The 23,982-nt window shown below is 49.5% G+C and overlaps 1 protein-coding gene across 1 annotated transcript in view; it reads right to left on the bottom strand.

Annotated features, from left to right (window-relative positions):
* Positions 1 to 18,658, bottom strand: part of LOC138301741 (uncharacterized) — an 83,383-nt gene extending 64,725 nt beyond the window's left edge. Inside the window, exon 1 of the mRNA XM_069242251.1 lies at positions 18,573 to 18,658. The gene's annotated coding sequence lies outside the window, so the exon portion shown is untranslated. The remainder of the gene's footprint in view (positions 1 to 18,572) is intronic.
* Between the last annotated feature and the right edge of the window lie 5,324 nt (positions 18,659 to 23,982).

Here is a 23,982-nt window from a genome sequence, read left to right on the forward strand (position 1 = left end):
TGGGGTGGGGGTGTTGTGTGTGTGTGTGTGTGTCATTCTCTTTTTCCTCCCCCTCCCTTGTGTGCTAGGCAGCAGTACTCACCGTGGTCGTCTTCGCTGGCGTTGGTATTCGTGGTGTAGGAGGAGGTAGACCAGCATGGGGAACACCTGCAGTTCGGGCTCCATGACGGCGTGGTTCTTCTCTGAGTGTCCAGAAGTGAGTCTTTTCCCTTCTGTGTTCTCTTTCCGCCGTGCTTTTGATGTCATTGTTACCGCCCTGGAAAAGGCGGTGGATAAGCCTGTTGTTATACAGTGGGCGGTACATTGTCTTCCACCTGGCTGTTGGCGGTTACCACCGCAGTGCTTGTTGCTACCGCCGTGTTGGTCGGTGTGTTAAAGTGGCTGCCTGTGTGAGCGGTTTCCGCTGTGGTCATAATTCCATGTTTTTTTAACCACCGGCTTCTTGGCGGTGTTACCGCTGCTTTGTCACTGACCATCAGAGTTGTAATAAGGCCCATACTAAATATTGGCAATATGTTCATTTTTTGTTGAAGATAGAGGAAGAAGGTAAATAGAAGTGCTTATTTATGTGCAGGGCCACTGTTATTATGTGGTCGAAAGGATCAAATTATGCAGCAGGGTTGGCCGATTTATGTGACAAGAAAAGTCCAGGTATGCATTTACAACTCCAATAGCTCTAACTCAAGCAAATGCAAGACCTATTGCATTGCAAATGCTTGTTGGATTTTCCTGCTGTCATCCTTTTAAGATATCGTTTATTCACATATACTGCTCAGTGCTGTGGGTATTTGGAGGAGCCATCTTTCCAGTGGGCAATTAAGAAGGCAACTAAGTAGACCTTTGCTCTATACCGACCATGTCAAAAGGCCATGTTTGTACTGTGGATCCAAAACAGTGCCACAGATAAACTCTTTGGATGACATATAGGTGGTCATTACAACCCTGGCGGATGGTGTTAAAGCGGCGGTAAGACCGCCAACAGGCCGGCAGTAAAAAATGTGGAATTACGACCGTGGAGGGAACCGCCAACAAAGACAACCACTTTAACACTCCGACCGCCACGGCAGTAGAAACAAACAGCTTGGCGGTCACCGCCAACAGACAGGCGGAGGGCAAAGTACTGCCCACATTATCACAAACTACCAATCCGCCACCTTTTCCGGGACGAATTCACACGGACAAAAACACGGCGAAAACAGGACCTCGAAGGGAAAACGCTCACCTCAACACATCCCATGAGTAACCAGAACGCCATGGAACCAGAGCTGCAGATCTTGCCAGCCCTTATCTTCATGCTCCTCTACCAGGAGCACGAACGCCGGCGGTGAGGACCACGGTGAGTACTGCACCTACGACACAGGGGAGGGGAGGGAAAAAACAGGGACACACACACGCAACATGCAACACCCCCACCCACACCCTCACCCACGATAACATACACACTAATACATCATGATACATTATAGCTACACCCCCAACCCCCCCCCGGAAGAATGCAAAGACCAAAGAAAATGAGTGTAACCATTGTAATATATTAAAATGCAGTACGCAAAAATATACATATATACACTATTAACAAAATATACACCAAGAATATTAGTCCAGGTAGTGCTCCATTGAAGTCTGTGGAACACTGGGCCCATTCGGTATGGGCGAGGCCCACACAAGATCCCCGACCATGACGGAGAGAACACTGCAGGGGCATCAGATAGCAATAAAACAGGCACCTCAGGGGGAGGGAAAGGAGGGGCACATCAGCCGGTTGAGTGCACGACGCCAAATCCACGAGGGGGCCACATGCCCACTGTTCAATCCTTGGGAGTGCAAAGCCAGTCTCTCAAGTTTCTACAGTGGGTGGTTTGCCCACTGTTCATTCCTGGGGAGTGCAAAGCCACAGTCTCTCAAGTCTCTACAGTGGGTGGTTTGCCCACTGTTCAATCCTGGGGAGTGCAAAGCCACAGTCTCTCAAGTGGATGACAGTTTCCACTGGTTCTGGAAGGGGCCTTGTGCCCAGAGTGCTTTATCCTGCCAAGGACTGAGGTAGTGGATGTATCTCTCCACTGGTTCTGGAGGAGGCCTTGTGTCCAGAGTGCTTCATCCTGCTAAGGACTGAGGAAGTGGATGTGATACTCCACTGTTCTGGAGGGGGCTTGGTGTCCAGAGTGCTTCATCCTGCCAAGGACTGAGGTAGTGGATGTATCTCTCCACTGGTTCTGGAGGGGGCCTTGTGCCCAGAGTGCTTCATCCTGCCAAGGACTGAGGCAGTGGATGTAACTCTCCACTGGTTCTAGAGGGGGCCTTGTGCCCAGAGTGCTTCATCATCTAAGGACTGAGGAAGTGGATGTGATACTCCAATGGTTCTGGAGGGGGCTTGGTGCCCAGAGTGCTTCATCCTGCCAAGGACTGAGGTAGCGGATGTATCTCTCCACTGGTTCTGCAGGAGGCCTTGTGCCCAGAGTGCTTCATCCTGCTAAGGACTGAGGAAGTGGATGTGATAGTGCTTTATCCTGCCAAGGACTGAGGTAGTGGATGTATCTCTCCACTGGTTCTGGAGGGGGCCTTTTGCCCAGAGTGCTTCATCCTGCCAAGGACTGAGGTAGTGGATGTATCTCTCCACTGGTTCTGGGGGGGGCTTGGTGCCCAGAGTGCTTTATCCTGCTTGTGACGGACTCAGTAGCGTCAGTGCCCTTGGCGCTCATGGGCCAGCGGTGCATGTGGTGGCGGTGCCCTTTTCAGCGGTGCTTGTGGCGGCGGTGCCCTGTTCACTGGTGCTTGTTGCGGCGGGGTCCTTTGCAGTGACTCAGCTGCTGGCGCTCCTGTCTGGGCCAGCAGGGCTGGTGCTGGCGGTCCTGTCTGGCCCAGCGGGGATGGTGTTGGCGGTCCTGTCTGGCCCAGCGGGGCTGGTGTTGGCGGTCCTGTCTGGGCCAGCAGGGCTGGTGCTGGCGGTCCTGTCTGGGCCAGCGGGGCTGGTGCTGGCGGTCCTGTCTGGGCCAGCGGGGCTGGTGCTGGAGATTCTGTGTGGCCCAGGGGGGCTGGTGCTGGGGGTCATGTCTGGCCCAGCGGGGCTGGTGATGGCAGCCCTGTCTGGCCCAGCGGGGCTGGTGCTGGCGGTCCTGTCTGGCCCAGTGGGGCTGGTGCTGGCGGTCCGGTCTGGGCCAGTGGGGCTGGTGCTGGTGATCCTGTCTGGCCCAGCGGGTCTGGTGCTGGCGATCCTGTCTGGCCCAGCGGGGCTGGTGCTGGCGGTCCTGTCTGGGCCAGCGGGGCTGGTGCTGGCGGTCCTGTCTGGCCCAGCAGGGCTGGTGATGGCGGCCCTGTCTGGCCCAGCGGGGCTGGTGCTGGCGGTCCTGTCCTGGGCAGCAGGGCTGGTGGCGGTGGCCTCTTGGGCAGCAGGGCAGGTGCTGGTGGTGGCCTCTTGGGCAGCGGTGATGATGGTGGTGGCCTCCTGGGAAGCGGGGATGATGGCGGTGGCCTCCTGGGCAGCAGGGCAGGTGCTGGGGGTGGCCCTCCTGGGCAGCGGGGATGATGGCGGTTGCCTCCTGGGCTGCGGGGATGATGACGGTGGCCTCCTGGGCAGTGGGGATGATGGCGGTGGCCTCCTGGGCAGCGGGGATGATGGCGGTCTTCTCCGCCGTGCTGCTCTTCCCAGACCTGCTGACTTTCTTGTGGCCCTTCCCCACCTTGGAAGGTGTCGCAGCTGACTCCACACTCCCACCTGTACCCCTGGGAGCGGATTTGGTGGCTGGACGCTTCCCCCTCTCCCACCGGGCACTGGCTAACTTTTGATGCTTCACAGGTGGGGGACTGTCCATGCTGTGGCTCCGTGCCACACTGGCTGCCCTGGTGGCCGGTGCACTGCAGATTCTGGTGACTACAGGTACCACTGGTCCCAGAGATGTTGTGGCTGAGGTGCTAGGTTGGGACCTGGAGAGTCGGGCCCTAGGAGACAGATGGGGTGTGGGAGGTGTGGGAAAGAGGTCAAGGTTGGACAGGAAAGGTTTTTGGAAACACTGGGATGGGTAGATGGAGGGGGTTTGGGAGTAGAGGAAGAGGTTGTGGTTGTAGGAGGTGTTCGTTTGGTGACTTTGGGTGAAGGTGCATGCACTGGAGGCTGTCGTGAGGTGGATGGCTGTTGGGTGGGTGTGTGCCTGCATTTGTGTATCTTGGGAGGTGGCATCACAGACACACTGGAGAGGACACAGGGGACGTGTGAATGGCAGTGGGGCTGGTCACTGCACGTGAGCGGGGTGTGGTGGTGTGTGTGCTGGTGATGGCAGTAGAGCTGTAGATGTAGTGCATGCAGGTGTGAGTGTAGACGAGACTGGGAGGGAGGAGGGAGACGAGGAGGAGGGGGACACAGTGGAGGCAGTGTATGTTGGTGTGTCTGCATGTGTGTGATGCTTGCGTGAGTGCCTGTGGGATGTGTGGTGCTTATGTTTGCCTGAGCTTCCCTTGTTTGTTGACGTGTGTGCATGCTGGTCTGAAGGTGTCAACAGTCAAAACGGGGAGCACCCTGTCTTCCATTCCAGCATTTGTGACCCCAAGGCATCATGGTAAATGCAATCATTAGAACAAATTTGAATAGAGTTTTGAAAGTTTTTCACCATAAGTTGGTGCGGCAAGTGCCATATCTTCGGACACGAGTTTCTGGCTATTTGGCCGTCATCAGCGAAGAGCAACGTGTAGCTGGCGGGGTTGCTTGAAATGCCGCTTGAAAGTATTCACAGGTTTAAGTACCACTCAAGAAGGCGCACAGGTGCTTCACCCGAGCTCGTCAGCTCAGAGGCTCACGGGAGCCTTAATTACAACAGTCAAAATGGGGAGCACCCTGTCTTCCTTTCCAGCATTTGTGACCCCAAGGCATCATGGTAAATGCAGTCATTAGCACGAAACTCTATTCAAATTTGTGCTAATGACTGCATTTACCATGATGCCTTGGGGTCACAAATGCTGGAATGGAAGACAGGGTGCTCCTCGTTTTGACTGGTCTGAAGGTGTGCTTGGGATAGGCTGAGGTAGAGAGGATTGGGTCTGGGTGGGGGAAGTTGGAGGGGGGAGGCTAGACACAGGCACAATGGCTGCCATCAGTCCTGAGGCCAGAGTCTGAAAAGCTAGCTGAAGGGCCGCCTGACCAGAATGAATTCCCTCCAGGAATGCATTTTTTGTTGCAACTGCCTTTCTACACCCTGGATGGCATTCAAAATGGTAGACTGCCCCACAGTGAGCGACCTGAGGTGGTCAATGGCCTCCTCACTGAGGGCAGCAGGGTTGACTGGGGCAGGGGCTGAGGTGCCTGGGGCGAAGGTGATGCCCACCCTCCGGGGTGAGCAGGCACGTGGCAAAGGCTGAGGGGCTGCTGGGAGGGGGGTGCTGGTAGGGGGGGTGGCAGCTGCGCCTGTAGATGTGGGGGGTACAGATGTTGCCGCCACCACAAGGGAGCTCCCATCAGAGGACGAGGCCGTGTCACTGGTGTCAGTTCCTGTCCCCACCATGGAGGTCCCCTCGCCCTCTGTCCCACTGGTGACCTCCTAGTCTGTTGTCTCGCCATCTAGGGCCATGTGGGATTCCTGCTCCGGTGCCGCTGCTCCTCCGCCTGATGATGCGAATGCACACAAGAACAGGGAGACCACAAAAAGGGGGGGGGACAGAAGAAAGACATGTTGAGTGCATGCATTACCGCTACCGTTGGCGGACACGACAGACACAGAAGCCCCCTGCACTACGCCGTGCACTTGGGCTCCATTGTTCAATCCCTGGGACATGGCCTACAAGGCTATGGACGACATCTGCACACATGGATGACACAGGAGCCTGACTAGGTGTACTTGGCACTGTACACAGGTGGGGTGGGGTCTGCCAGAACAAGGGGACCTTGCCTACTAAACTCGCCCTGGCCTAGGGAAACCTAGAGCCCACCTCCCCCACCCAGACACCTCCACTGCGTGCAAAATCAGCAGAATGAGAGTGTACTCTGCTGTGATGCCCCCAAGCGCCCATCCAACTCTGGGTACGCCACCGTCAGGATCCTGAACATCAGGGGGGTCATGGTGCGATGGGCACCCCTCCCACGTTGGGAGGCCATCCCCAGCTGGGCCTCTGCCATCTTCTTGCTCCAGCGGCGAATGTCCTTCCATCTCTTACGCCAGTGGGTGCTCTGTCTGTGGTAGACCCCCCGAGTCCGGACGTCCTTGGCGATGGCACGCCAAATATATTTTTTCTGGTGGGCGCTGACCTACATGAATTGTACAGGGGGAAAAGAAAAGTTATTACCAAATGCACCGTCAGAGTCACTGGCCCCCATCCCTACCCTAGCCATGATGCACATGCACTCACCGTTGTTTCATGCACGCCTCAATCTCCCCCCCATCTTTCATCCACCCCACTCCACACAGGCGTAGGCCATACAGCATGCTCCCAGTGTATTTACCTGTTTGTCTGGAGGACCGTAGAGTAGCGTGTACTGGGGGAGGACCCCATCCACGAGTTTCTCCAACTCCTCCGATGTGAAGGCAGGGGCCCTTTCCCCAGATGCACAAGCCTTTGCCTCTTCCAGACCGAGGTCACAGCAGCACTTGCAGTGTAGGTCCTCTCCTGTCGAAGATCAGGTATCGAGTGATTGAACAGATAGAAAATGGAAGTCACGTCCGCGGTGGTGTGTACCGTCACCGCCAGCGTACATCGTCATTGGCTCCTGGGACCCATATGGTCCAATGTTAACCAATGCAGCATTGCACTGCGGTCTTCGACTGCCTACCGCAACGTTGTACAACGCCAGCGCAGTTAACTCACATCCCATTACAGGTCAGGCAGCCACAATTTCAGGGGCCCACATGGCTTAATTTCTAACTGCGTCACACATACCTAGGCCTAGCCTCAACACACATACAGGCCAATTTTTGGATTATGATTTGTGTTCCATTTAAGCTGTGGGTACGTACCTCTGAGTTGTTTGACTCTTTGCTCGCTGTTGTTCTTCATAGGCACCGTCCGCTGGGACATGTGAGGAGATGGCGGCATCCTCCAGTGTACAGACCGCTGGTGGACCTGTCGACAATGGAGGAAAGACATGTGATCATCACCTACAGGCTTGACCGTGCCACAATCCAGGAACTGTGTGCCCAGCTGGAGCCAGACCTGATGTAAGCTATCCGCCATCCCACAGGAATCCCCCCTCAAGTGCAGGTGCTGTCAGTACTCCATTTCCTTGCAAGTGGGTCATTTCAACAACAGTGGCCATAGCATCAGGGATGTCTCATCCTATGTTTTCCAATGTCTCCTCAGGTGGAGGATTTCCCTACAGTGAAAGGAGACTTCTATGCCCTGGGACATATCCCCAATATCATAGGTGCCATTGATGGGACCCATGTGGCTTTGGTACCCCCCCCTGCAGGAGTGAACAGGTGTACAGAAACCAGAAGAGTTATCATTCCATGAATGTGCAGATGGTGTGTTTAGCAGACCAGTACATCTCCCATGTGAATGCCAAGTTCCCTGGCTTAGTGCATGACGCATACATCCTGCGGAATAGCAGCATCCCTTATGTGATGGGTCAACTCCAGAGGCACCGTGTGTGGCTATTAGGTGAGCACCTGGAAGCAAGTCAGTGGAAATGGTTGTCTGGGTCTGGGGATATCCCTACAGGTTAGTGTATGTCTAATAGTTGTCCCTCGCCATTTGCAGGTGACTCTGGTTACCCGAACCTGTCATGGCTACTGACCCCAGTGAGGAATCCCAGGACAAGGGCAGAGGAACGCTACAATGAGGCCCATGGGCGAACTCGGCGGATAATAGAGCGGACCTTCGGCCTCCTGAAGGCCAGGTTCAGGTGCCTCCATATGACAGGTGGATCCCTATTCTACTCACCAAAGAAGGTGTGCCAGATTATCGTGACCTGCTGTATGCTTCATAACTTAGCTTTGCCACAACAGGTGCCTTTTCTGCAGGAGGATGGTCCAGATGGCGGTGTTGTTGCAGCTGTGGAGCCTGTGGACAGTGAAGATGAGGAAGCAGAAGAAGAGGACATGGAACTCAGTGATCCTGCAATATTTCCAGTGAGACACAGGTAAGAATACAAACCTGCCTACTACATATACTTTAACACTACTACCTCTCTACTGTCTGTCGTTTTCACCCAGTGTATGGTCACTGAGTTGTCACTTTCCCTTACGATTTCAGAGGTGTGTGTCCCACAGTGTGACATCTGCTTTGTTTCCTCATGGACTAGAGCTGTGTGACATAGGTATGTTGACATTACAATTGAAAGGGCATTTTGCCACTGTAATTGCTAATACACTATTTTGAAATCACAGACTGACTCCAGATTGTTTTGTGCTTCAAGAGTGTTTATTTAAGTGCTCAATATTGGAGGGGTTGTAAAATGGTGAGGGGTGATGGTGGAGAAATGTCCATGGCAGAGTCCAGTCTATTAGTCTCACAGGTGCATAGCCCAAATGGGCATAGGAAGTGGAGCTGGGGCAGTTTGAGGATGGACAGGGTGACAAGGTAGAACAGAAGGATGACAATCAGGGTGGTCTCATTTCTTGGCGGGGGTCTTGGCATCGTTCTCTGTCTTTGTCCTGGATCTCAGGGACCGTTTGCGGGGTGGTTCTCCCTCTGCAGGGGATGGGGTGCTGGTGTGGTGGTCCTGTGGCGGTGCCTCCTGTCCACTAGTGCCGGCGGAGGTGGTGGGCAGTTCATCGTCCAGTGTCAGGGGCCCCTTGTTGTGCCACAGTGTCCCTCCTGGTGTTGAGTACTTCCTTCAGCACCACTACGATGGTGCCCAGGGTGGAATTGATGGCTCTGAGTTCCTCCCTGAAGCCCAAATACTGTTCCTCCTGCAGGCGCTGGGTCTCCTGGCATCCTTGCCATCGTCTCCTGGGAGTGGTGGTAGGCTCCCATGATGGAGGAGAGGGCCTCGTGGAGAGTGGGTTCACTTGGCCTGTCCTCCCCCTGTCGCACAGCAGCCCTCCCAGTTCTCCTGTGTTCCTGGGCCTCCGTCCCCTGGACAGTGTGCCCACTACCACTGCCCCAGGTCCCTGTTGTTGTTGGGGTGGTGGGTTAGCCTGTGTTCCCTGTAGTGGGGGACACACTGCTGTTTGACGTGTCCTGGGGACAGAGGTATGGGCCCGCTGAATGGGTGCTGTGCTGGTGTTTCCAGAGGGGGGAACGTCTGTAGTGGCCTGTGACTGTGTGAGGGGAACCGACTGTCCAGAGGTCCCCGATGGGCCTGGCTGGTCATCTAGATCCAGTTGGACAGAGCTGCTGTCATCACTGTGGGCCTCTTCTGTTGGTGGTGTGGACATGTGTGGACCCTCCTGTCCGGTGACGTTGGGTAGGGGTCCTGCAGGGGTATAAAAGGATGTTTATTACATCTGTGTATGGCATGGTGTGCAAAAGGTGGGTGTCCGTGTACCCCAGTGCTTGCATTCCTGTGTGGGACCTTGTGTGATGGTGGTTTAGGGGGTGTATGGGTATGTGCAGTGGCCATGCTTTGGTGATGGGTGTCCATGCTTTGTTGTTGCATGCAGGGCTTGGTGTTGGGATGGGTGGGTTGTGATAGTGGGACATTTGTGAGGAGTCGGAGTGATGGGGTGAGGGTGAGGGTGGAGGCATGTGATGGCATGCAGGTAGGGTGGGGGATGTAATAGTAAAGCTTTGATTTACCAGAGTCCATTCCTTCATCTACTCCTGCGAGGCCCTAAGGATGCAGAATCGTCAAGACCTGCTCCTCCCATGTTGTTAGTTGTGGGGGAGGAGGTTGGGGTCCGCCGCCAGTCCGCTGAAGCGCAAGGTGGTGTCTTGAGACCACGGAACGCACATTCCCACGTAGGTCGTTCCACCTCTTCCTGATGTCATCCCTATTTCTTGGGTGCTGTCCCACTGCATTGACCCTGTCCACTATTCTTCGCCATAGCTCCATCTTCCTAGCAATGGAGGTGTGCTGCACCTGTGATCCGAATAGCTGTGGCTCTACCCGGACGATTTCCTCCTACATGACCCTGAGCTCCTCCTCTGGGGTGTCTTAACCGTGCCATGGGGTGGTGTGGGTGATGTGTGGGGTGGTGTGTGTAGTGATAAGTGGGGTGCCATTTAGTGGTGTGTTGTGTGAGATGCGTGGAAGTAATGTGGGTGATGATATTGTGTGCCTGTGGATACTTGGTAGTTGTTTGTGGTGTCTCTCTCTGGCCTTCTCTTGGTACTTGTGATCGTAGGGGTTTGTGGGTGATGTGGGTGCATGTTTTATATTGTATTGGGTGTGTGGGAGTGGCGTGTGTATGTGTATCAGGTGTGTGTATTTGGAATTGTCCAATGTGGTAGTGTTTTGTAAATGTGTGTGTATTTTGAGCACGGCCGTGAGGACCGCCAATGGAATACCGCGGTTGAAAGACCGCCACGTGGATTTGTGTGTCATGATAGTGTGGGCGTATTTCTGTTGGCGTGACGGTGGAGGTTTTGTTTTCGCCAGTTTATCACTGACCTTTGGTGTGGCGGACTTGTGTGGGTGTCTGAATTTTGGCGGATTCCGTGCTGTGGGTCATAAAAGCTGTGGCGCAATTCCGCGGCCGCGGCGGTGTGTTGGCGGTCTTCTGCACGGCGGTAAGCGGCATTTACCGCCAATGTTGTAATGAGGGTCATAGTCTTGTGGCTGCTTGTGTGCAGTTATGTATTGTCAGATGAAGAATTGAGCTGCCCACAAACATCTGAGAAATCCTTCAACACATGACCAGATCTCATGGCCTGTAGTTTCCCTTTTTGATAAGGTCCATTAAAACCAGATTGCTATAATAAGCAACTAAGGAGCACTTGCAAGTATTTACATTCTTTCATGGTACAAAAAATGTTCTTCTGAGATGCAAGGTATCCAGTCTTGAGGCCCTTGGGCTCAAACCATTTAGAGACTTTGGCATTGCATTATGTGAGGATATTACCCAGTGTATGCTTTCTCCATGAAGAACACTACAATTATTGCATGCCAACGAACGCTCATAATCACTTGAAAATTGTGCCAGTGTGCTGTGATGGACATATAATTGCGAGTCTGACCACTGCCTCACGTAGGTTGTGAGAGGGACTGTGTACAGCACTCTTCTTCATTGATTCAACAGCTAGTTCTTTCATTTGCCTGTGCAGCTGTGACACAATGGCAGTTAAAAAATACACCTGTATTGGATCTCACAGTTCAGAGAAATGTTCAGAACAAAGCCCAGGAAAGCTCTCCTTCCATCAACAAAAAGAGAGAATATTAAGTGATAACATTTGCACCAGCTTCCCATTGCACACATTAACTACTGTGTGGTTTCTCTGATGTGTGTCATTGCTGAACAAAGTTATGATATTATTTTGTATTTTTTGTGATAGCTCCACCCATTTAGACACCTTTGGAAGATTAGTGCGTGGATGCTTCGAGGTGATCTTTTACCTTGCACCAGCTATAAGATACTTTCACTGAAGCAAACTATCAGTAATTGGGCTTAAAGTGGTGATATCTTGGATGCCTCCTACAGAGCCATTATCATTATCGCCATTGGCAGCTTCGAGCTCTGGAGCTATCTCAGCAGCCACCTTTCTTGGATGTTCTGACCATTTGAGTGCATGGTTGGTTTTCAAATGAGGCAGTGGACCCCTGCCATAAAGCTGGGTACTCAGCCTACCATGACATACCTCACCATTGTAATTTTTCATTCTTCATTTTGTTTTTCCTGATTTTGAAGACATTTAAAACCCAAGGATGATGTATATTTTACTTTTGTGAAGTGTGGGCTGGGACCAAGGCAGTGGTTTTTACTGGTATGCTACTGATTTCAAAACGATGAAGGTAGGTAGTGCTACTACCATATCTAAACAGAAGTGATTTCCAATTCCTCAGGACTGCTCTCAACATAAACAATGATCCACTTTCCTAAATACATTTGTGTGCATACAGCAATAACAGTCTTATAACAGTCAAGTCATTTTTAGGTAGAGAATAAGTCCATTGAAATGAAGTGAGAAGACTGCAGGTAGTTGAATCCAAGGGTCTCTATTTTATGCAGCAGTAAATGCACCTCAGCCACCATACTTTGCTTGCTGTTCTAATCTCTATGGTGTGCCAATTATACATCATATGATTGAACTATTCCAGTCGGTTGAAAGATATCCTAAAGTGCAATCGATTATGGGTCAGATCTACAAGAAAGTGGTGCATCAGTTTTGATGTGACACTTTTCTTGTGCCACCCTTAGTACTCCTAACATTACCATGGTAGCACTGTATTTACAATACAGTGCAGCACCATGGCGGTCATTAGCACAATAGCGTCAAAATTTATGACACTATTATGGTGCTTTGCTGGATTAGCGCCATTTATTGTGGCGCTAGTCCAGCAATGCGCTAGGGAATTATGGGCCCTTCACTTTAATGCCTCCAATATGAAGGCATTAAAAATGATGGAAGAAATGACGCAGTGAAATCTTGCAGATTTCACTCAACATTTTTTGCAGCCACCCTGTGGGGGAACGCCCCCTTGCATACATTATGCCTTGCACAGGCATAGCGTGGTACAAGGGGTTACAAAGTGGTGCAATGCTAGCACTGCACCACTTTGTAAGTATGGCACGTCAGAAATGCCTACCTAACGTCACGTTAATGTAAAACAAATTACACTAATGTGGCACAAGGAGGAGCAAGGGCCTTGAGAATCCGGCCCTATATGTATATTCGGCATCGAAGACTCACCACAGTTCACCAGTGCACCAGTCATAATGTCTGCAAAGGGGGCATTCCCCCGTTAGGGTAGCTGGAAAAATGGCGTAAGGAAATCTAAAAGATTTCCTTGTGCCATTTATTATAGCACTTTTAACGCCTAACAGAGGGCTTCTATTCTTTAGAATGGGCCCCTATGTACTCTGCAACAGTAGCGCCAATATTTTGCAGAGTACATCAATAGCGTCATAAAAAAATGACACTATTGCCCCCTACCCTGTGCCATGGTGTGCCATATTGTAAATACGGCACACACATGGTGGCAGTAGGGGGGTGCTAAGGGGTGCAGGGAAAGTGGCACTGCACTTGGTGCAGCGCCACTTTGCATAAATCTTCCCCAAGAGGTTCCAGACACCAGGGTAATATGCTGTAAGATTGTGAATAATGTGAAAAATCAGTTATAATATCTTGGGGAAACCATGGCTTATGGGTACTGTGTAAAAGCACTACGGATACTATTAAAGAATGTTTTGGAACTGTAGCATCTATGCCGTGCACACCCTGAGCAGCAGAGTCCCATGCCCGCCAGAGCAATTCACAATTAATCTGGAAGTAAAGGAAAATCGGTATTATCTGGGTGATAGACAGCACCTCAGGTGGCCCCAGGAAAGCAATAATAACAGTGGCAAAAATGAATTACAATTCCCCAGCATTCTAGTGTACATTCATAAAAGATATGAAAAATCATTTACTATATCTGGGTACCAGCCAGGGCCTCTGGGACTCCTTAGAAAAAAACAAAGGGAAAATAAAACACAATTCTGGAGAAATAACACGTGTGGCTTGAACACAACATGCACAAAGGCCACTTCCACACCATGGCAATAGATCTAAGTTGGCAAAAAGACAGAGAGCTCAAGGCAGTAATTCCGTGGATGCTCCTGGCACCCCTCGACCAGCCTCTAACCACATTAGGCCATCAGAGGATTGCCATTAGGTTTCCGAGGGCCCAACTGCTGGCTTGGCAGCCAGTCCAAACAGGATTGCCTGTTTTTGACCCATTACCAAGGGAGTCTGCCTGGCCTCATGAGTCATCCTCACCCTGCACTCACATGTCATTTTCACCAAACTGCAGACCCATTGAAAAGTACCATACAGTCTTCCAACAGTAAGTCCTCAGTAGTAGGAAGGGATACCTTCCATCACCATTTAAAAGTGACAGTTGTCCCTCCTCAGAAGTGACGTCACTTCCGTGACTGGGACTTCCGGTGCCCCTGAGAGCCCTCCCCGGAAGTGACGTGGGTGCATGGGGGTGTCACGTGGTTTGTGATCTCATGATGTCACGTGTTAGCCCTGTGTCTGGGTCCTAGCCCCTGGGTATTGGCCTATGGGCTGTGTAAAAAGTATGCCTTAGTGTTGTGCAAGTGGTTTCAGAGCATGAGAGGGACAGGTCTGGACTTGTCAGACATTCATGCCCAAGTGGCTGTTAGGGGGCCTCTGCACAGGGCGGCAAAGTGGGCGGTCTGGCCAAACCTCCACACTGTTGGCTAATCCAAAAAGTGGGAATGGTCAAATGGTGCTTTTGTTAGAGTTAGCCTATCAATTTAGAGAAGTAAATCTAAAACAGCTGTGTGCCTATAGGGTTTCCATGGGACATGGTGGGGGCTAAATTAGAAAATGACCCAGTAATTCAAAGTTGGAAACACAACAGAGGATGAGGGGCATAGCAAATCTAAAACAGATGGGTGCCTACAGGCTTTCCCTGGGACACAGTGGAGGCTAAATTAGAAACTGGCCCTGTAATTAAAAGTTTGAAACACAACAGAGGATGAAGGGCATAGCAAATCTAAAACAGATGTGTGCCTACAGCCTTTCCCTGGGACACAGTGGAGGCTAAATTAGAAACTGGCCCTGTAATTAAAAGTTTGAAACACAACAGAGGAGGAGGGGCATAGCAAATCTAAAACAGATGTGTGCCTACAGGCTTTCCCTGGGACACAGTGGGGGCTAAATTAGAAACTGGCCTAGTAATTAAAAGTTTGAAACACATTAGAGGATGAGGGGCATAGCAAATCTAAAACAGATGTGTGCCTACAGGCTTTCCCTGGGACACAGTGGAGGCTAAATTAGAAACTGGCCCTGTAATTAAAAGTTTGAAACACAACAGGGGATGAAGGGCATAGCAAATCTAAAACAGATGTGTGCCTACAGGCTTTCCCTGGGACACAGTGGGGGCTAAAATAAAAACTGGACCAGTAATTAAAAGCTTGAAACACAACAGAGGATGAAGGGCATAGCAAATCTAAAACAGATGTGTGCCTACAGGCTTTCCCTGGGACACAGTGGGGGCTAAATTAAAAACTGGACCAGTAATTAAAAGTTTGAAACACAACAGAGGATGAGGGGCATAGCAAATCTAAAACAGATGTGTGCCTACAGGCTTTCCCTGGGACACAGTGGGGGCTAAATTAGAAACTGGACCAGTAATTAAAAGTTTGAAACACAACAGAGGATGAAGGGCATAGCAAATCTAAAACAGATGTGTGCCTACAGGAGTTCCCTGGGACACAGTGGGGGCTAAATTAGAAAGTGGCCCAGTAATTAAAAGTTTGAAACACAACAGAGGATGAAGGGCACAGTAAATCTAAAACAGATGTGTGCCTACAGCCTTTCCCTGGGACACAGTGGGTGTTAAATTAGAAACTGGCCCAGTAATTAAAAGTTTGAAACACAACAGAGGATGAAGGGCATAGCAAATCTAAAACAGTTGTGTGCCTACAGCCTTTCCCTGGGACACAGTGGGGGCTAAATTAGAAACTGGCCCAGTAATTCAAAGTTTGAAACAAAACAAAGGCCAAGTATTGCCAACCTATAACAGATGTCTATTTCCAGGCCCCACCAATCACAGCGCCCTGGCATAATTACCATAGCGAGTCTTGTATAAGAACCCCCACCTTCACAGACCTCTGTTTTCTGAACTACATACGGCAGTTTGTGGCGAGCAGGGAATCATCAGGACATCATGGCTGAAAACATGAAGGGCAGGGCGCAGACTGGTGTTGCTAAACCTCTTCTACTTAAGTTCTGTAACAGTGTAGTGTGTGTATGTGTTCTAAGGCAGTTAAACACTGATATAAGCCCCAGCCGGTTAACTATACATAGTTGAGTAAAATGCATGTTTTAAAAAAAATGATATTCATGTATTTTTGAGGTTCTGTAATTACTTTGTGGGCTGGTTGTAGGGCTTAATTTGTACAGGCTGGTTCTGGGACTATGTATGGGGTCTGTATTTTTGAAAGTCTGCACTTATTTTGGGGGTTGGTATTGTTTAATTGGTATTTGTGGGGTCTTGTGCTATGTATTTGTCTGTATTTTTGCATGGGCGCTCTTATTTTGGGGGCTGTATTGGTATGGCTTAACTTGTACCTGCTGGTTCTGGGACTATGTATGAGGCCTGTATTTTTGAAAGTCTGCACCTATTTTGTGGGATGGTATTGTTTAATTGGTACTTGTGGGGTCATGTGCTATGTATTTGTCTGTATTTTAGCGTGAGCGCACTTATTTTGGGGGCGGCATTGGTATTGCTTAACTTGTACCTGCTGGTTCTGGGACTATGTATGGGGCCTGTATTTTGAAAGTCTGCACTTATTTTGTGGGATGGTATTGCTTAATTGGTACTTGTGGGGATGTGCTGTGTATTTGTCTGTATTTTAGCGTGAGCGCACTTATTTTGGGGGATGTATTAGTATTGCTTAACTTGTACCTGATGGTTCTGGGACTATGTATGGGGCCTGTATTTTTGAAAGTCTGCACTTATTTTGTGGGATGGTGTTGTTTAATTGGTACTTGTGGGGTCATGGGCTACGTATTTGTCTGTATTTTAGCGTGAGCGCACTTATTTTGTGTGGGGTGTATTGGTAGTGCTTAATTTGTACATGATGGTTCTGTGACTATGTAGGGGCCTGTATTTTTGTAAGTCTGCACTTATTTTGTGGGCTGGTATTGTTTAATTGGGTACTTGTGGGGTCTTGTGCTATGTATAGGCATGTATTTTTGCGAGGTTGCACTTATTTTGCTGGCTGTAGGGTGTTCTTAATGTGTACATGATGGTTCAGGGGTTGTGTCCCAGACTTTATTTTTGCAGGGGCTGCTATTTATTTGTATAGGGTTGTTGTGGGGCGCTGTATGTATTTTTTTAAGTGCATTTTATTGTATGGCCACAGTATTATGTGATCACACATTTAATTGTTGCAGTCGTTTGTTTAAACGGCCTGCTCTACGGTGCCCTGTTATTAATTTTAGAGCGCCGCTCACCATGCTGCGGAGAGCGGCGTTCTAAAATTAATATCAGGGCACCCTAGAGCCGTCCTGCGCTCAGGGGTGTCCCATTGTTACCTTTTATGCGTGCTGATCTCAGAGCCCAAGTGGGCTCTGAGTACAGCGTGCTGAAATATTAATAATAGGGCTCCCCAGAGCATTCCAGCGCTCTGGGGAGCCCTCCTAGCAACTTTTCAGCGCTATCCTCAGAGCCCACGTGGACTCTGAAAACAGCTCTGAAATGTTAATAATGGAGCTCCCCAGAGCGCTCCCCAGAGCGCTCCCCAGAGCATTCTCGCGCTCTTGGGAGCCCCACTATCAACTTTTCAGTGCTGTTCTCAGAGCCCTCGTGGGCTCAGAGAACAGCTCTGAAATGTTGATAATGGGGGTCCCCAGAGCATTCCCGCGCTCTGGGGAGCCCCACTATCAACTTTTCAGCGCTGTTCTCAGAGCCCTCGTGGGCTCAGAGAACAGCTCTGAAATGTTAATAATAGGACCCCCCAGAGCATTCCCACGCTCTGGGATGTCCCATTGTCATCTTTTCTGAGCTGCTCTCGGAGCCCACGTGGGCTCTGAGATCAGCAGCGTAGTATTTATTAACATGGTATCCGGGCGTCTGTAGACGCCCGGAGACCATGGTATAACCTTAACAACAGAGCTCTGCTCAGAGGCCGTGTTGTCTCTGAGTACAGCTCTGTTGTCATGGTAACGAGGTCTCCGGACGGCTGCAGCCGTCCGGAGACCTCGTGCTTTGGAGTGCTTAAGGCGGTTCTCAGAAGCCGCTGGGGAATACCCCAGAGGCTTCTGAGAATCACCTTGAAGGTTTAAATACAGAGAACGCCGCGTGTGTTTCAGAACGGCTTTCTTTGTAATTAAACCTTCTGATTGGCTGGCAGAGACCTCGTGGTGTTCCGCGAGGCCTCTGCGAGCCGGTCGCTTGCCGCCAGAGTGCGGCAGTAGTTTAAAATGTTTAGTAATGGCTCGAGGTAGCCATTACTAAACATTTTAAATTGCTGCCGCCAGAGTGTGGCACTTGTTTAAAAAAAAAAAAAAAAAAGGAGTTATGGCGCGTGGCCGGGGTCTGTGGGGCCCTGACCTGGCGCGCTTGGGCCCTAGGGCCCATACAAATATAAATACATTAAAAAAAAATAGGAACAGTGTTTTGGGGGCCTTGGGATTGGGGCCCCCAAGGCCCCACAGGGCAGCATTTTTCTTTTTTTTAAATAAAAATAAGGCTTGTGTGGCATGAGGGCCCTCAGGAGGAGGCTCAGAGTCCCCCAGGGCTCCATGGGGCAGCCTTTAAAATATATATATATATATATATATATATATATATATATATATATATATATATATATATATATATATATATATATATATATATATATATATATAAATATATATATAGCAAGTGTGACCATGGGGTTTAGGGGCCCCAGGGAACTACAAGGTCGTTAAAAAAAAAAAAATTAAATCACATAAATTAAAAATAAAGATGTTGAAATAAATAAAACATAATAATTAAAAAACTATCCCTGGTAAAGAGCCTCAGACCCCCAATGTCCCCATCCACTCACCGTAGTTCAGGAGGGTCTGGCGTCCTAGGTTGATGTCCTGAAAAACCCTGGACCTCACACATGCTGCATCCACACACGGCCATTTTTAAACAAAGACTGTAAATGTGTTGGTGGGGCTGGCTCAGCTTGGAGTTTAGATTGAGCTCCGCCCCCACACATGATTCACGAGCCTTGTTGAGCTAGGGTGAAAACCCGGCATGGATCGTAGGATCCGGTTTCCAGTCTATTGTACATGTATAAATTCTAGGAACTGTGATTTTATTTTATTTTTTAACCCCTTCGCTGCCAGGCCTTTTCCCCCTCCTGTGCCAGGCCTTTTTTTGCCTATTCGGGGCAGTTCGCGCTTAGGCCCTCATAACTTTTTGTCCACATAAGCTAACCAAGCCAAATTTGCGTCCTTTTTTTCCAACATCCTAGGGATTCTAAAGGTACCCAGACTTTGTGGGTTCCCCTGAAGGAGGCCAAGAAATTGGCCAAAATACAGTGAAATTTTCGTTTTTTTCAAAAAAATTGGAAAAAGTGGCTGCAGAAGGAGGCTTGTGGTTTTTCCCCTGAAAATGGCATCAACAAAGGGTTTGTGGTGCTAAACTCAGCAGCTTCCCAGCTTTCAGGAACAGGCAGACTTGAATCAGAAAACCCAATTTTTCAACACAATTGTGGCATTTTACTGGGGCATACCCCATTTGTGCAATTTTTTGTGCTTTCAGCCTCCTTCCAGTCAGTGACAGGAATGGTCATGAAACCAATGCTGGATCCCAGAAACCTAAACATTTCTGAAAAGTAGACAAAATTCTGAATTCAGCAAGGGGTCATTTGTGTAGATCCTACAAGGGTTTCCTACAGAAAATAACAGCTGAAAAAGAAAAATATTGAAATTGAGGTGAAAAAAACATAAATTTTTCTCTACGTTTTACTCTGTAACTTTTCCCTGCAATGTCAGATTATCGAAAGCAATATACCGTTACGTCTGCTGGACTCCTCTGGTTGCGGGGATATATAGGGTTTGTAGGTTCATCAAGAACCCGAGGAACCCAGAGCCAATAAATGAGCTGCACCCTGCAGTGCGTTTTCATTCTATACCGGGTATACAGCAATTCATTTGCTGAAATATAAGGAGTAAAAAATTGCTATCAAGAAAACCTTTGCATTTCCAAAAAGGGCACAAGATAAGGTGTTGAGGAGCAGTGGTTATTTGCACATCTCTGAATTCCGGGGTGACCATAGTAGCACGTGAATTACAGGGAATTTCTCAAATAGATGTCTTTTTTACACACACTCCTATATTTGGAAGGAAAAAATGTAGAGAAAGACAAGGGGCAATAGTACTTGTTTTGCTAATCTATGTTCCCCCAAGTCTCCCGATAAAAATGGTACCTCACTTGTGTGGGTAGGCCTAGCGCCCGCGACAGGATATGCCCCAAAACACAACGTGGACACATCACAGAAAACAGAGCTGTTTTTAGCAAAGTGACTACCTGTAGATTTTGGCCTCTAGCTCAGCGGCCACCTAGGGAAACCTCCCAAACCTGTGCATTTGTGAAAACTAGAGACCTAGGGGAATCCAAGGAGGGGTGACTTGTGTAGCTCGGACCAGGTTCTGTTACCCAGAATCCTTTGCAAACCTCAAAATTTAGCTAAAAAAACACATGTTCCACACATTTCTGTGGCAGAAAGTTCTGGAATCTGAGAGGAGCCACAAATTTCCTTCCACCCAGCGTTCCCCCACGTCTCCCGATAAAAACGATACCTCACTTGTGTGGGTAGGCCTAGCGCCCGCGACAGGATATGCCCCAAAACACAACGTGGACATATCACAGAAAACAGAGCTGTTTTTAGCAAAGTGACTACCTGTAGATTTTGGCCTCTAGCTCAGCCGCCACCTAGGGAAACCTACCAAACCTGTACATTTCTGAAAACTAGAGACCTAGGGGAATCCAAGGAGGGGTGACTGGCGGGGCTCGGACCTGGTTCTGTTACCCAGAATCCTTTGCAAACCTAAAAAATTGGCTAAAAAAACACATGTTCCTCACATTTCTGTGGCAGAAAGTTCTGGAATCTGAGAGGAGCCACAAATTTCCTTCCACCCAGCGTTCCCCCACGTCTCCCGATAAAAATGATACCTCACTTGCGTGGGTAGGCCTAGCGCCCGCGACAGGATATGCCCCAAAACACAACGTGGACATATCACAGAAAACAGAGCTGTTTTTAGCAAAGTGACTACCTGTAGATTTTGGCCTCTAGCTCAGCCGCCACCTAGGGAAACCTACCAAACCTGTACATTTCTGAAAACTAGAGACCTAGGGGAATCCAAGGTGGGGTGACTGGCGGGGCTCGGACCTGGTTCTGTTACCCAGAATCCTTTGCAAACCTAAAAAATTGGCTAAAAAAACACATGTTCCTCACATTTCTGTTGCAGAAAGTTCTGGAATCTGAGAGGAGCCACAAATTTCCTTCCACCCAGCGTTCCCCCACGTCTCCCGATAAAAATGATACCTCACTTGCGTGGGTAGGCCTAGCGCCCGCGACAAGATATGCCCCAAAACACAACGTGGACATATCACAGAAAACAGAGCTGTTTTTAGCAAAGTGACTACCTGTAGATTTTGGCCTCTAGCTCAGCCGCCACCTAGGGAAACCTACCAAACCTGTACATTTCTGAAAACTAGAGACCTAGGGGAATCCAAGGAGGGGTGACTGGCGGGGCTCGGACCTGGTTCTGTTACCCAGAATCCTTTGCAAACCTAAAAAATTGGCTAAAAAAACACATGTTCCTCACATTTCTGTGGCAGAAAGTTCTGGAATCTGAGAGGAGCCACAAATTTCCTTCCACCCAGCGTTCCCCCACGTCTCCCGATAAAAATGATACCTCACTTGCGTGGGTAGGCCTAGCGCCCGCGACAGGATATGCCCCAAAACACAACGTGGACATATCACAGAAAACAGAGCTGTTTTTAGCAAAGTGACTACCTGTAGATTTTGGCCTCTAGCTCAGCCGCCACCTAGGGAAACCTACCAAACCTGTACATTTCTGAAAACTAGAGACCTAGGGGAATCCAAGGAGGGGTGACTGGCGGGGCTCGGACCTGGTTCTGTTACCCAGAATCCTTTGCAAACCTCAAAAATTGGCTAAAAAAACACATGTTCCTCACATTTCTGTGGCAGAAAGTTCTGGAATCTGAGAGGAGCCACAAATTTCCTTCCACCCAGCGTTCCCCCACGTCTCCCGATAAAAATGATACCTCACTTGCATGGGTAGGCCTAGCGCCCGCGACAGGATATGCCCCAAAACACAACGTGGACATATCACAGAAAACAGAGCTGTTTTTAGCAAAGTGACTACCTGTAGATTTTGGCCTCTAGCTCAGCCGCCACCTAGGGAAACCTACCAAACCTGTACATTTCTGAAAACTAGAGACCATGGGGAATCCAAGGTGGGGTGACTGGCGGGGCTCGGACCTGGTTCTGTTACCCAGAATCCTTTGCAAACCTAAAAAATTGGCTAAAAAAACACATGTTCCTCACATTTCTGTTGCAGAAAGTTCTGGAATCTGAGAGGAGCCACAAATTTCCTTCCACCCAGCGTTCCCCCACGTCTCCCGATAAAAATGATACCTCACTTGCGTGGGTAGGCCTAGCGCCCGCGACAAGATATGCCCCAAAACACAACGTGGACATATCACAGAAAACAGAGCTGTTTTTAGCAAAGTGACTACCTGTAGATTTTGGCCTCTAGCTCAGCCGCCACCTAGGGAAACCTACCAAACCTGTACATTTCTGAAAACTAGAGACCTAGGGGAATCCAAGGAGGGGTGACTGGCGGGGCTCGGACCTGGTTCTGTTACCCAGAATCCTTTGCAAACCTAAAAAATTGGCTAAAAAAACACATGTTCCTCACATTTCTGTGGCAGAAAGTTCTGGAATCTGAGAGGAGCCACAAATTTCCTTCCACCCAGCGTTCCCCCACGTCTCCCGATAAAAATGATACCTCACTTGCGTGGGTAGGCCTAGCGCCCGCGACAGGATATGCCCCAAAACACAACGTGGACATATCACAGAAAACAGAGCTGTTTTTAGCAAAGTGACTACCTGTAGATTTTGGCCTCTAGCTCAGCCGCCACCTAGGGAAACCTACCAAACCTGTACATTTCTGAAAACTAGAGACCATGGGGAATCCAAGGTGGGGTGACTGGCGGGGCTCGGACCTGGTTCTGTTACCCAGAATCCTTTGCAAACCTAAAAAATTGGCTAAAAAAACACATGTTCCTCACATTTCTGTTGCAGAAAGTTCTGGAATCTGAGAGGAGCCACAAATTTCCTTCCACCCAGCGTTCCCCCACGTCTCCCGATAAAAATGATACCTCACTTGCGTGGGTAGGCCTAGCGCCCGCGACAAGATATGCCCCAAAACACAACGTGGACATATCACAGAAAACAGAGCTGTTTTTAGCAAAGTGACTACCTGTAGATTTTGGCCTCTAGCTCAGCCGCCACCTAGGGAAACCTACCAAACCTGTACATTTCTGAAAACTAGAGACCTAGGGGAATCCAAGGAGGGGTGACTGGCGGGGCTCGGACCTGGTTCTGTTACCCAGAATCCTTTGCAAACCTAAAAAATTGGCTAAAAAAACACATGTTCCTCACATTTCTGTGGCAGAAAGTTCTGGAATCTGAGAGGAGCCACAAATTTCCTTCCACCCAGCGTTCCCCCACGTCTCCCGATAAAAATGATACCTCACTTGCGTGGGTAGGCCTAGCGCCCGCGACAGGATATGCCCCAAAACACAACGTGGACATATCACAGAAAACAGAGCTGTTTTTAGCAAAGTGACTACCTGTAGATTTTGGCCTCTAGCTCAGCCGCCACCTAGGGAAACCTACCAAACCTGTACATTTCTGAAAACTAGAGACCTAGGGGAATCCAAGGAGGGGTGACTGGCGGGGCTCGGACCTGGTTCTGTTACCCAGAATCCTTTGCAAACCTCAAAAATTGGCTAAAAAAACACATGTTCCTCACATTTCTGTGGCAGAAAGTTCTGGAATCTGAGAGGAGCCACAAATTTCCTTCCACCCAGCGTTCCCCCACGTCTCCCGATAAAAATGATACCTCACTTGCGTGGGTAGGCCTAGCGCCCGCGACAGGAAACGCCCCAAAGCGCAACGTGGACACAACCAAAATTTTTGAAGAAAACAGTGCCTACCTGTGGATTTTGGCCTGTAGCTCAGCCGGCACCTAGGGAAACCTACCAAACCTGTGCATTTCTGAAAACTAGAGACCTAGGGAAATCCAAGGAGGGGTGACTTGCGGGGCTCGGACCAGGTTTTGTTACCCAGAATCCTTTGCAAACCTCAAAATTTGGCCAAAAAAACACTTTTTCCTCTCATTTCTGTGGCAGAAAGTTCTGGAATCTGA

The sequence above is a fragment of the Pleurodeles waltl genome, chromosome 6, assembly GCF_031143425.1.
Source record: "Pleurodeles waltl isolate 20211129_DDA chromosome 6, aPleWal1.hap1.20221129, whole genome shotgun sequence".
Lineage (NCBI taxonomy): Eukaryota > Metazoa > Chordata > Amphibia > Caudata > Salamandridae > Pleurodeles > Pleurodeles waltl.